The sequence below is a fragment of the Cyanistes caeruleus genome, chromosome 2 (assembly GCF_971803275.1).
Source record: "Cyanistes caeruleus chromosome 2, bCyaCae1.hap1.1, whole genome shotgun sequence".
NCBI classification, from domain to species: Eukaryota; Metazoa; Chordata; class Aves; order Passeriformes; family Paridae; genus Cyanistes; species Cyanistes caeruleus.
Genome location: NC_141702.1, coordinates 115994654 through 116008672, shown reverse-complemented (window position 1 = coordinate 116008672; position 14019 = coordinate 115994654). Strand labels below are relative to the sequence as shown.

At 42.1% G+C, this 14019-nt stretch overlaps 2 protein-coding genes across 31 annotated transcripts in view; one reads left to right on the top strand and one right to left on the bottom strand.

Annotated features, from left to right (window-relative positions):
* The window catches only part of PAK5 (p21 (RAC1) activated kinase 5), a 315373-nt gene that overhangs the window by 229947 nt on the left and 71407 nt on the right, over positions 1–14019 (bottom strand). The window lies entirely within an intron of this gene.
* Positions 1–14019, top strand: part of SNAP25 (synaptosome associated protein 25) — a 61587-nt gene that overhangs the window by 2270 nt on the left and 45298 nt on the right. The window lies entirely within an intron of this gene.

Here is a 14019-nt window from a genome sequence, read left to right as displayed (position 1 = left end):
AAAGTGGCATTTCCAAGAGCTCTCGGGACTAGGCTGTGTGTCCATTGAACTCATGGGGGCAGTGAAAGAAAGAACAGCAGAATCCTACCCTCAAAATACATCTAATGAGATGCAGCTCCACTTCCCAGATTTATTGCACTGGAGGTGGGAGCTGCTTTTCAGGTCAAGGGAAAGCTTTTCATTTTTCTCCCTATGCTTTAGGTATGGCAACAAATAGCAAGATTAAGGTGCTAAGACAAATAAAGCACGATCTCTACCTAGTGCTTGCACTGCTTTAACTGAGTGAGGTAACGAAACAAAACACTTTTCCTGTCAGTGTGAACAGCTTCAGCGATTTTTATGTCTGTGTCACAAGGCTACAGCTGCTGCATTTGTAAGCAACCCTCAGGGGAAAATTAGAAAGTATATGGCAAGGAACAGGGCTCAGTTTGCTAATGATTTCTTCTCTAAGGAACAAACAGCAGAAACTGGTTTCCCTTTACCTTGGCTTGTTGTCACACAATTACTCTTTTTCTTGCATTTCCCCCCCCCCCCCCCCAAATCTCTGTCATAACGTTTTGTAACATAGAGAGGGTACTTTCATCTGTACATATTTATACACATACACACACACACACACACACACACTAATTTCAGCGATTTCTAGGGTTCTAAGCTGGATAAAACCACAACAGATGCAGGCTGACTTTACAGCATTCATTGGGCAGAGTGCATTTTTCTGTCTGTGGAGTTTCATGCCCTGCTACCAATGCAGTCACCTTTGGGCTGGGCCAGTGCCAGGCAATCTGTAACAACAGACTTATTCAAGCATTTCAGAGCTTTAGAGTCTAAGCAGACAAGAATAATGCATTGCTGGAGAGTTGCTACAGGATGCACTTCTCAGGCAGATCATGATTACCTCTAGGAAGTTGGACTTTGGAGCGGGCATAGGGCTTGTCTATCTACTCCTGGGAATGCTGAGATATAGTTTGTCAGGGCTGTAAGTTGTCAAGGAATAGTTTGGGTTTTTTTAGCCTATTATTTCTGAGCCTCTAACGGTGTCTTTTTCCTTAGTTTCAATAAACTCTGGCTTTCTTTCCTTGCAGATTCAGCTTGCTGCGTTGTATTGCAATGAGCACTTTCTCCAAAACACACAAGTTATATTCCTAGTTGTTGTCTGTCACCCCTTTGTTACTCCCTCCACAAATGCTTAGACACACACAAACTCCCACCACCAAAATCTGCCTCTTATTTGATCATGATTTTCAATATGCTGTCCCACATCCCACTATGTTTTCTAGGACTTTCCACAAAGCACAAAGACAAGTCAACTGCACAGGTTCAAAATTGTTCTTTCTGCTTTGTGATAGCCCCAAGGCTGACATTGCAAGACCTGAAAGTGGATCTGAATGGCCTAGAGGAAGTGTTTGAACCACCTGCCCTGCTATTTTAGAGGGAAATTTAGCTTTGCTCTTGCATCTTTCATCTTGTTCACTTGCTATTTCCTCATCACCTCATGCTCACCTACAATCCTCTCTTAATTCCTGCTAAAGATCACCAGGATGAAAGAAACACATCACAGGCATTAGGACCCTGATGTGAAAGGCGATGAGTGCTGTCTTCTGATTTTGATTATTCCAGCAGGTCTAATCCAAAGTCAGTTGGAATCAAGGAAAATACTTCCCTGTACATAATTTTGTGAGACTTGTGAAAGAATATTTAGCAGTTTAGGTTTTTCAAAGGGAAACAAATGCTGTGTATGTATTCCCTCTGAAATATACTGGCATGCTGTGATTCTAAAGAGAATGTAATTTGTATTATAACCTTTTCTTTTTTTTTTTTTCTTCTCTTTTCTTCTCTTTCTTTCTTTATTTATTTACTTATTTACTTTAATAATAAGAGACATGGTATCTTATCCACTGGAGGAAGCTGAATTCTTCTACAGGCACAGGAAGGAGAAAAGGGAAACACTAAGTAATTAATCATGGCTATTCCTGGCCTTTTAGAGCTGAATGTTAGTGCTGACCAATCTGTGATCTCTCTGGCTATTTAAGAGATTTTTTTATTTATTTTTTTTTTATTTAGAGCTAACAGTGCTCTATTTCACTTTTTGAATGGGATATAATTTATTATTAGGCTCAATTGGTGTGAAGTGGCATAACTGAGTGCTACAGGCCGATAATCTTCCAAGCTGGGACTCCTTATTTGTATTTTAAACCAGAAATGGGTCTATTTGCTAAAGGAGCAGCTCTTTTAAAAAAAAGAACTCATTTAGAATGCTGCCCTCCCAAACCCCATCCCTATTTTTTACTGGCCTGGTGTCATTGTCGCAGACCCTCATGGCCGAGGCTCACACGGCCAGGCTGCCTGAGAAATGGTGACAGCGAGCAGTGATGAAGCAGCAGAGGAGGAATCCTGCATGTTATGCCTCTATTTCAGGTTGGGTTCTGCTGCACTCTGCTGGTACATAACACCATCAGAACTTGAATATGACTTAAAACCCAGGACGCAGCTAAATTTTTCCTAAAGGCACAGTTCTATGCAGAAAAAGTCAGAAATTCCTTGCTGTAGCCATTAATTGTTCTTCAAACTGAGAAGTAGTGTGAATTTTTCCTACATTCCAGTAAGTGCACAGGAAAATTATGCTTCTTCTATCAAGTTTTTCAAGGCAACATTCTTAATGGCAGAGACATTGTATTTGTAGAGTTGAAATGTGAAAGAACAGAGGCAAAGGCAAAGCCAAGTCTCACTGTCCAAGTGTCTAAAACTGAATATGTTCTTATGTGTTTTCACTGTAGTTATAGTTTTTCTTGTGCTTTTGATATGACCAAGTTTTTGTGCCAGCATTTACTGGTAGAATCCATGAGCAAAATTAGAGTTATCATAGACTATGGCAGTGCTAACAACTAAAATTTGTATCCTAGACATTACAAAAGGATGCCTCACGTAGGTGATTTCCAAAGTTAATGCAAGATTTACTATTTCTTCCTCAAAACCTACAAATTATCAGGGAATTGCACACACAAGGCACTGCGGAGTCCTTGGTAAGGCACGTTTGTAATTTTGCATTGATCTCTTCCATCTCCCACATTTTCTCGGTAACATTCCCTTGCTAAAAATCCCAGCAAATCTCCAAAGGCTTTCACTGTCACTAGTCTGTAAAAGAGACCACAAGTTTAGATTGAAAACTAAAGCTCTGATCACTTCACAGCTTGGTGTTCGTCATGCTGTATTTATTTGTTATACTTACTCTCCACCCAAAGGAGAGGAATTCTGTTCCTGAATTGCAACAAAGTTGTAGAGGAAGTAGTAATTGTATTTTTCCTTTTTGTATATAACAGTTATTTGGAAGATGAGCCAACCTCTCCTTTGGTTCCTTTTCCCACTCCTGGAAATTATAGCTCCCAGTGGAACTGTGCAGATGCCAGTTCCTTGATCTGTCTTACAGAGGTAAATATATTTCCTCCAGCTACCCTAAAAAATTTCACGAAACAAAAGTATACTTCTTCAGAAGAGCTCATCTGTCAAAATAGTGTTACCATTCACTGATTCTTTTTTTAAACAGGAACAGAAGTCTCCCATGCATATTTAAGCATTTTTTTTTTCAAATAAAAGCTACTAAAATTAGCTTCACTATGCTTTAGATGCAAATGAAAGTTTTCTTTCTCTTCCCTGTGCTAGTATTTTTTTTGTTCAGTCTGGTCCCATTCACATCCTCAGGCACCTCTCCATTCACCTCAGAGGGATTTAGCCAAGCTTGTATTTCTGCAGGCATCAGGGAATTGCTGCCTGGAGCCTCTGCACCCTGTGCACCCTCGTGGGCACAGAGTTCTGGGGCTCAGGGCTGCCAGTGCCCTGCAGCGCTGACCCTGCCAGCGACTGACATCGTTAGGAGAGAAATTTCTGTTCCCTGTTTATTAGGCACAGACATCTCTCAGGGATAATTTGCTCCTGCAGAAAGCAGTAGGAAGATGTCGGGCAATTAATTGGACTGGAGATGTTTGGTAACATCTGAACTTCAGATATTGGGGGTTAGGGATTAAAGAACCAGGACCGCACATGGAATATCTGGATTCTGGTGAAAGTATCACACATTATATAAATGTAACCTTTGCCAAGTGTCTCAGTTGCCTCCATCCATAAAAGAAAAAGCTGAGATTAAAACAACTTCCAGTTTCAGATGCAGGACAAGTACATACTACCTTCCAAAAGATATTTTAATGAATATTAGGGCATAGCAGTTTCCATTGCCTGGGGGTGGTGATCTACTCGATACCCCTAAAATGCAACATTCTCCCAAAAAAGGTAGTTGTCATTTCCCTAGAATTTGACAGGGTGTTACCCTACCACGATTGTTTCCTTCAGGTTAATAAAAGGCTTGGCTGGAAGGATCATATAAATCCAGATTATTACTGTTGCATTCATGATAGCAAGAGAAGAACGCGATCTCGGAGCAGAAGGTGGATTAAACATTTCTGCATTTGCTCATGCGTTACACAAGACCAGGACTTTGGCAGAGCTCTGTGTTCCTCCAGAGCTGCAATGAGCTGCAGGGGAGAGTGGGACTGAGCCGTCTCCCTTCAGCAGCACCGATTCCAAACCAGTAATATGAGAGCTGAACATACAGCTAGGTATGTTCTGTGAATATCTGAGTATTTTGGCCCAAACACTTGCTTTTCCAGAGACCATTCACCTAAGTGAATGTAATTTCAAGGAGGTGAAATGCCCTCAAGAAAGAAACCAAGGTATGCAAACCAAATTAAACTGGAATTCACTGGACTTCCAACAGCCAGTTCTCCCCAGAGAAGCGTTTGTTTTATTTGCTTAGCTGTATGGAGACAGGTACTGGTTGCAGAGTTTAGTGAAGGATTTTCTGCAGCTTTTCTGCCATTAAAAATATGTTCTTGGGATACAGAATTTGCAATTCCTGAAAATGCAGGTCTTTTATTATACCAACAGCAGAGGCAAGAGGCAGAAAGGCCAAGAGCAGCAAAGGGGTTTAAGATGGCACTGGCTGAGTGCAGGAAGGGGATTATGTAGCGTGGCTGGTGCTGGTCACAAAAGACTGGACTTGATAAGGCAGCAAGTCTCTTCAAGTCTGATGTTCCTAAGAGGTTCTCTTATTTAACAGAAGAAAAGAGAGGAAGGAAAAAAAAGGCCTGGATGGTTCTTTGCTGTCAGTTTAGTTCATTTTAGAGATGAGCACGTCAAGAGACAGTGGAAAAACCCCTCGAGGCGCCAGGAATGCACTAAGTATAATTGAAAATGCTCTAGACCGCCTTTGTAAGGCAACAGTAGGCCATCTGCAGGCTTTAGGTTTTCAATATTATCAAGGCATCTTTAAATCATTGTGTTGTCTTGTTCCCTTTTTCTTAATTAACCGTTTTAAATAGTACAAAATAGGCTGCTCCTGAAGCAACTTCAAGCTCTGAGGATCATTTTCTAAGCCTGGTAAACAAGAACAGGTGTGCACTTCTAACAGACTGACAAATAAAAACGCAAGAGAGCTGCCAACGTCACACAAAAGGTCCCCAATTTCCAGATTAATGCTCAGGGTACTTAAGGTTACAGTATTAAGCAGGCTGATAGAGGGTAGCATGTGACAGAAGAGCCGAGCGGCATCTCTCATCCTCTGGAGGCCTCAATAACTGTGCTGCCTTTTTTTATTACTTGGAGTTTGGGGTCTCCTCCCAGTCCTACCTCAAATTCTGAAGCCTCAGCTCTCTGCTCTCCTCATGTTCCCCAAATGCCCTGAGGGAAATCACCCCCTCAAGAGAAGGAGATGCAGACAAAGACCCCTTTCAGCCCCATTTAGGACAGGGAGCTTGGTATGGACAGACAAGGCTTTACAGGCAATGGGCCACCTGGAGCACAGAGGGACAACAGGGAAAGAATAGGAAGACAGGAACACAGTGCAGGTAGAGATGAAGAGCTACTCTCTCAGAGCTACAAGGACCTCAGGGCTTCTCTCTCCTTTGAATGGGTCGTTGAGTAAGAGGCCAGAAGATGCTACCCATCAGTGAACTGAACCCCTATAAAACAGGACATCCCACAGGTTGCAGGTCCTCTGACTTAACTGTTTCTACAGCAGTACAATATTCCAGCTTTGCTTTCAAAAATTGCTTGCAGTGAAGAGTGTGACAATATATTGTTTTTAACTGAACAGTGAAATCCAGTAAATTCTTTATTGTGGATGCAAGCATTTACCTGTGAAGTTATTAAACTGCTATTTAGATTGATGAGCAGCTCTGCTGCTACCATACTGTGATTTTCCTGTGGTTACCCCTATTCCTTTATGGAATAACACTTGCCTTCCTCTTTAGAGTTCATATTCTTAAGAGCTCCATTCTTTACCAGTAAGGATCCCATATTTCTGTCCTTCCCTTGCCTGCAGAAAGACTTTGCTTGCACCTAGAAGTCAACTCACACAACTTTTAAAAGATTCCCCAGCCTGGCAGGTGAAGAGATAAGACACAGATCCAAAGGCCAGGACAGACTCCATGATTCTGGGAATTAGATGTTCAAGTACAGAATGTGAGACTCCAAAGTCATTTAAAGATTTCAATTTCTTTACCTTCTTTTCGTATTCTGTTTTTGTGGTGACATTTCCAAGAAATGTGTTGTGCACTTAGCTGTTCTCCAGACGGAGTTCTTCCATTCATGCCTGCAGTCAGAATCTATTTCTCAAAACAATCAACTTTCTACAGCAGGGAAGTCAGACACCTTTCAAAATTTAACCAGGCTCTCCAGTATTGTCAAACACAGTAAGCCAGTTCCTGAGCTTAGATGATTTACTGCATCTTAACCAAAAAATGATCCACTGTACCAATAAGGATGAAGAAGAGAACAAGAGGATAAAAATCAGAATGAATAACATGGGGAATGAAAAAAACTCCAACAAAGCACAAATCCAAATACCAAAAAAAAAAGACAAAGGCCGGTAGACTCAAGAGAAAGGACAAGATGGATTTTTTGTTTTATTCTCTTTCTTGCTGTTCTTTCCCTACAAGCACACCATTAACAATTACCTTGACTTAAAAAGTAAACATCAATCTTTGAGTTTTGATAGAGTCATTTTAAAGGTGTCTTGAAATGTTAGGTTATAAAACACCCTCACTCCTGATGCCCAGTCTGCATCCCCTTAGCAGCCACAACCTTCTGTTCCATCTTTGCATTTCACAATGCAGAGGGGGTGCAGAGGTGTATCCTTAGTCCTTATCTCAGTTTTATAGGTACATACAGACAGCAGGATGGCTGGATTTGTGAGCAGTGTCCCCTGTAGCTAGTGTCTCAGAGAGAAATAGCAGAGCTAAAGGATAATGACTGCTACCCACTCACTGCGGTGTTGGAGATGTGCTCTTGCTCTGCAGCACTTATATTGAAAATAAAAGCAAACCAGTGTTTGTAATATCACAAGGCAGAGCCCAGACATTTTTCCTTTTAGTAGAAAGCCTAAAAAAGGCCCTCTTTTCAAGTGTGTTAGAAATAGAAGCCTGTTTCAGAAGAGACATGAAGTTATCAGTGCAAATTAATAGCACCAGATGGGGGGTTAAATTGCTGCCTCACAGCTGAAGACATGCGAGTGAATGAAAGTGGTAGACTATAAAAAGGGGATCATCAGAAGTGATGAGATCCCACTGTGAAGTGGGATTTGTGAATGTCGTGCTTGTGCTTGTAAGCAGTTGTTCAGATGAATGGTTTTATGGGCCAGAGCGAGGGGGAGAAGGGAACAAAGTCATGGTCATTTTGGAGACCATGTCTCATAGCAATGATTTTACTGCTTTTTTTGGGAAAAGCTGCTCAGCAGGGCAAGCTACAATTGAGCACTGTGGAGCTTGGTCTCATGAGCTGGCACACAGGAGCCAGGGAGCTCACCAGAGCAATCAGAGAAATGTGGCTGTGTACTGGGTGTGTGAGGCAAGGTTTTGAGGGGGATGTAAGGGGAAAATTCTGTGAAAAGCTGCCAGAAACTTCTCCTGGGTTCAATGGAGACAGTCATAGCTGGCTCCAAGATGGACCCACTGCTGGCCAAGGCTGAGCCTGTGAGCAATGGCAGTGGTGCCTCTGGGATAACAGATTTAAGAAGGGGCAAAAAAAACTGCACAAGAGCAACTGTAGCTAGAGAGGAGTGAGAAAATATAGGAGAAACAGCTCTGCAGACACCAAGGCCAGTGAAGGCGCTGGAACAGAGATTCCCCACAGCCTGTGGTGAGCCAACTGTGCCCCTACAGCCCATAGATATCTACAGAGGAGCACAGATCCATCTGCAGCCCAGGGAGGAGACCCATGCCAGAGCAGGGGGATGCCCTTATAGGCTGTGACCTCATGGGAAGCTCACACTGGAGCAGGCTCCTGACAACACCTGTAGACCCAGGGAGAGAGGATCCCATGGTGGAGCAGGTTTGCTGGCATGAGTTGTGATCCTGTTGGGAACTTGTGCTGGAGCAGCCTGTTCCTGAAGGACTGCACCCTGTGGAAGGGGTCTGTGCTGGAGTAGTTCAGAAAGGACTGCAGCCCATGGGAAGGATCCAGTTGCAGAATTTAATGGAGGACTGTCTCCCATGGGAGAAACCCCATGCTGGAGCACAGGAAGAGTGTGAGGATTCCCCCCCCGAGGAGGAAGGAGCAGCAGAGTCAATGTGTGATGAACTGACCGCAATCCCCATTCCCTGCTGGAGGGAGAAGGTAGAGAATCGGGAGTAAGGTTGTGCTGAGGAAGGAGGGAGGGGTGAGGGGAAGGTGTCGTACGATTTGGGTTTATTTCTCATTGTCCTACTCTGATTTGATTGGTAATAAATTCAGCATCTTTTCCCAAGTTGGGTCTGTTCTGCCTATGAGATAAATTGCTGCATCACCTTCCTGTCCTTATCTCAATCCACAAGCCTTTAGTTGTATTTTCTCTTCCCTGTCCTTTTGAGGTTGTGGCTTTGTGGCTCCATCCAGCCATGGCCAGCCCATCACAGGCTGTTGAACTGGGACAGCACTAACTGGGTCGGCCTCCAGAACAACAGGGAGCTTTGTCAGGAATACTCCAGCTTTAAGGGTGCTGTTGCTAAAAGAGTGGCAGTTCTTACATTAAGAGAGCAGCTCTTTAACAAAGGTATTCCTCAGAACATTTCAGTGGAAGAGGAGGATCTGTTTGGTGATAACTAAGCCATTTTTAACTCTCTGGACACTGTAACAAAGAAGCCACAGTTACAAAGCAAATGTCTGGAGTTCAAACACTTCAATAATGCATAGCTGCATTATGCAGAGGACAAGCTGTGGAGCTGCTCCTCCTTTCCACTGGAAATGCAGTGTGCACCTGGAGTGCACAACAGAGGCTCAGGAAGCCTTGAACACCATTCTTTACATGCCCCAAGAAAACAGGGCTGCAGCTGTGCTCCTTTACACTACACAAAAACCAACATCACCACCCTTCCCTGAATCTCAGAACTAACAGTGACTTAATTCTGGCTGAGAAACTGGGCAGAAAGCTACGTATATGCAAACATACTGTGGTTTGTACAAGGCAGGAATGTATTGTATTCTATAAAACCCTGAATCAGTTGAGCATAACAGGTATTTTGCTGATGAGTCACCATCTGTCTAAAGGAGAATGTGGTCAGGTCCTCTCTCCAGCACTGCAGAGTAGAACTGACTCACCTCTGCTGGATCTGTTCTTTAAGCCCAAAACAGAGGCAAGGCTGAGAAAAGTGGCTCATCAGCACCTCAGTAATCACGTGGCTGAGATACACTCAAGGTATGATGCACTTGAAGAAATCAGAGAGCAATTTGCAGCAAACTAATTATATAGTGAAATCCCCATCATTTTCTGTGTTCTGGGAATGCTCACCACAAATTTTGATTTTCCTTGGCTTCCTCTTCATCTGAAATGATTTGATGAGTCCTTTTTCAGAAAAAAACCTCTGGATCTTCAGACTGTTCACTGCACACATTTGAGGCTTGACCTGTACTGCCTTCCTTCTATAATGTCCCAGGGGCTTCCTGCCCCCTTACTGAGTGTGCAAGGGCTGCAGATGTGGGAAGGTGTGGGAACAGTGAAAAGCTTGTGTTTCAAATCCAGAATTTGCTCTCTATGAATATTCCTAATTAAGTATTTCAAAAAATGCTATTTTGGCAAGCATTTTTTCCTGTAACTTTATCCACAAGATTTTTGACAGTAATCTTGACAGAGTCATGTGAAATAACTTTGTTTTGAGGTTATTAAAATGCAGAATTGCAGCTGGATGTGTGCTGGTCCCATTTCCCCAGCTGAGCTATCACGTTCATCTCTGCAGAAATAGCAACTGTCACAGCACCAGTCACAAGAGATGCAGCCCTCAGAGAATCACACTGAGCAAAGAAAAATATCTAGGACAGTGATTTAGCTTGTCTGGATTAAAATGTTCCTCATAGATCCTTTAGCATTGTTAAAAGTCATCCTAAAGGAAGATGACAGGCTGTTCAGGCCTGCCACAAGTAACAGAGGAACAAATAGTTATTGCAGGAAGGCTAACACTTCATTATACATAGAAAATTCTAAGCAAGTTCCTGGGAATGCTGGAACAAGAACATTCGACCTGAATTTCAGAAAATCCCTTTCTGTGCTACCATATGTTGGATTATGGGGAAAAGCCATGAAACTGGCTTTGAACTAGTGAGGTATAAAAAAGTTTTGTTCTGGGTGACAGCCTCATTTTCACAAACTCATGGTCACTCTGAGATGGGACATAGCAAACAAGATGCAGGGGATCAAAAAATGTGTCCACCTCAGGACAGGGGTGGAGTATTCTGAGTTGAGTTAGAGACGTGATTATTTAAAAATTTTTAACAGAACTGCCAGGACCTGTCTCTCTTCAAAGGAAGATGAATGCATGTGGACTTGTGAGGGTCAGCAGCAATCTGTCATTCTTTGGGCAAATGATACACACTGCAGGACTGCCAGATACAGATGGACTAAAGGGAAATGTCCAGATGTAACTGCAGATGTCATAGGAAATTAAGCCGCTCACTTGTGCTTGTGATTCAAGAAGTTCCATTTCTAGGTCAGATGACAGCTTAGTTGGCCATTACTGCAAACATCTCTGACTTTTCTTGAAGTTTTCTGCCTAGAACCCATAAAAAAGCAAGGGACAAGTGCCATTTATATGGGAAGCACATTGTAAAGCCATGTGAAGAATTAACTTGATGAAGGTTAACAATGAACTAAGGAAGACAGTTGTTAAAGGATGAGGTTCTTTAATACTCAATAAAAAAAGATACATTGACCAAAAGAGCTGCAAATATTTGTCACTGTGAAAGCCAATATTGCCAGATTTGCATATGTAAAAATGTAAATATTTGTTCTGGTAAACACAAATATTATTCTTTGTGAACAATTAGGTTTTAGACTAAACTACCAGTAAAGTTTATTCATCTACTCTGTTGTAGTGTCCTGTTGAATAATGTCCTGGTATCATTGTGAAATATGGGTCACTGAGAGATTGTTTGTTTAATAAATTAGACCAGCAAACAACATGGAAATACTATTTAATCAATGCTGTTGAAATGAATTTTTTTCAGAATTCAACCACCTCACTCTGGATAAATATCTCTGTTACTGCTTAAATTAATTAGTATTTCTCACATAAGGACATTTCAATTATATGGTAAAATCTGAAAACTAAAAATGCAAAATATTGGGGGAAATTTAGTACTTTAGGTTAGAATTTTATGCATTTCTAGCTATTCCAATTCCTGAGAGAACAGTCCTTCCCTCCAGAAGTAACATAACCTCTTGCCTGTGTTTCAGTAGCTGGCTGACTAAGTATGTGTGCAGAATGTGTGACAAGGTAGTCAGACCCCCAGGCAGCGAAAACAGAACTATGATTTGCTGGAGGAAAGAAATGGACTCATTTCTGTCAAAGCTTTGAAAAAGATGACAGTAATTTTTAGAAATAAATACTTTGACTTTTTTTTTCATTTTCTGTAAAGGTTCCATTTACGTAAGAAATGAAGAGTTTTAATATTAGTAAGCATTTTGATTGTTATTTGATTAGTCTATAAAATCAATATATTGCACATTTCCAATGAAATAGGAAACTTTTTACTGTTTCTTTGCTTACTTGTGTCAGTCTCTCTGTCTGGCATGAGCCTCGTTCAGCTCCTGCCAAAGAGTCTCTGCTGATGGATGACATTTGTTCTATTGTTTAGTCCCAAACCCCCTAACACACTTACACTGATTATAGACTTCAGAGCCAAGAAATACTGACATTCAATCAGAACTGGGGAGAGAAGGGGACAAAGTTTTTTTGTTTGTGCTTTGAAGATGCTAAAAAAGCTTTCCCAGCCTTATAACTTTGGCGACAGAAATATAATGGAAGTGGGAAATGTTTATGTCTCATTTTTGCATGAGATGGAGCAGATGAAGAGCAGTTTGGCCCAGCCATTTCAGGAGATGTTGCATCAGATAATATGTCTGGATAATATGCATCAGTCTGGGATAATATGGAAGCTGTGATGCAGGTTCCTGTCTCTTGTGGAAATAGCATTAAACAAAATGAATGGCCTTGAAATTCATATTGTTTGGAATAGCAGGTGCTGTGCCATGGGTCAGAAAGAAGGATCTCTTTTAAATCAACAAATGACTGGAGAAATAGTATTTTAACACTGGTATCCTACTGAATTCTGTATTTTTACCTCAGCATACATATGTGATGGATCCCTTGTGGTACCCTATGGGCACCTTCTCAAGTCTCAGGCTGTATAAAACTGCTCACCAGGACAGCTGGAAAAGATGAACACAATTCTCCTTTTCCTGGCTTTGCCTACATTCTGTGCCTCTCTGCTTGTGGGCTTCAGAGAGGCTTAAAAGAAAACAAGCTGATAGGAGCTGGTGTTCCTTAGTGGCCTTGGATGGGGCCACCAAGGGCCTGGGGCTACCTGTTATCCTGGGAAGATTGCCAAGGCACCTGCTGGGGGGTGACTCTGGGGACACATGGAAGGCTCATATTCTGTGATCACCTGTCTAGCTTTTGATTTGGTCATATTTAGAGGCTGCCCTTACCCTGGGGGTGGATGCTCACTGAGGGGCAGAGGACAGATGTCCACTCATTCCTGGGTCTCTGTGAGCAGTTGTTGATGCCATGAACCTCTGGTGCTTTGCCCACAGACCTTCAGTGTGTGACTCCTTCTTGTCCTCAGTGGTTATGGCCTTCATGTCCAGAGGAGCAGGCAAATCCCAGTGGTGAGAAGGCAAGGGAAGGGGAGAGTGCACCTAGCAACTCATAATTTCTCTTCTTAAATGGGGATAAGCAACACAACACTGGTTTTGGATTTTTGAATTTGGTAACTTTATGGGCAGGGACCCGTAAAAGCTCTATTAACAATTTCAGAAGCCAGACTGTCCTGACAGGCTATCTTCACATCTCACCATTTCTGCCTCCACTAACCATGGACAAGAGTTAATCAGCAGTGGAAGGAAGGAGCCTTCTCAGCAGCACAAACGTGGCACATGCCTTACCTAGTCAGGCTTCACTGCCTCAATGACATTAATTTGTTCCTGACCTAACGCTCCCAGCGCTGCAGTTCAACGTGTTTATTAATTCTAGGAACGAGCTTTCAGATGAATTTTATTGTTGCACTGAGACACAACGAGGTGAAGATATGTTAGTTCTATTCCATTTTCCATATCTATGCCATAAAATTCTGCATTTGTGCTGCCTGTATTATTTGTGAGCTTGTATTAGTGCTTAGCTTAAGGCCTATTGAAATGTCCTGGAAATAAAATAGCCTCATTAAGCTTTGGGGTAGATTTTAAAATTCTTGTTCATTTTTCAAGTCAGAGGAGGTTGAAGCAGCAAGACTTGCCAAAGAACTAGGATCCCTATGTTATGAAATGTTTCACTAACCTGGTTCAGACACATAAAACTACTGGGAAAAATTTCCCAGTGAGTGATCACTCCTGACATTCATTGACTTCTAACAGGATGCATGGGTTGGTCTATTGTTTCCCAAAAATTTGAAATTTGTCACATTCCTCAGAAGAAGAAGGCACAGGTTATTATGGAAACAGGTGCC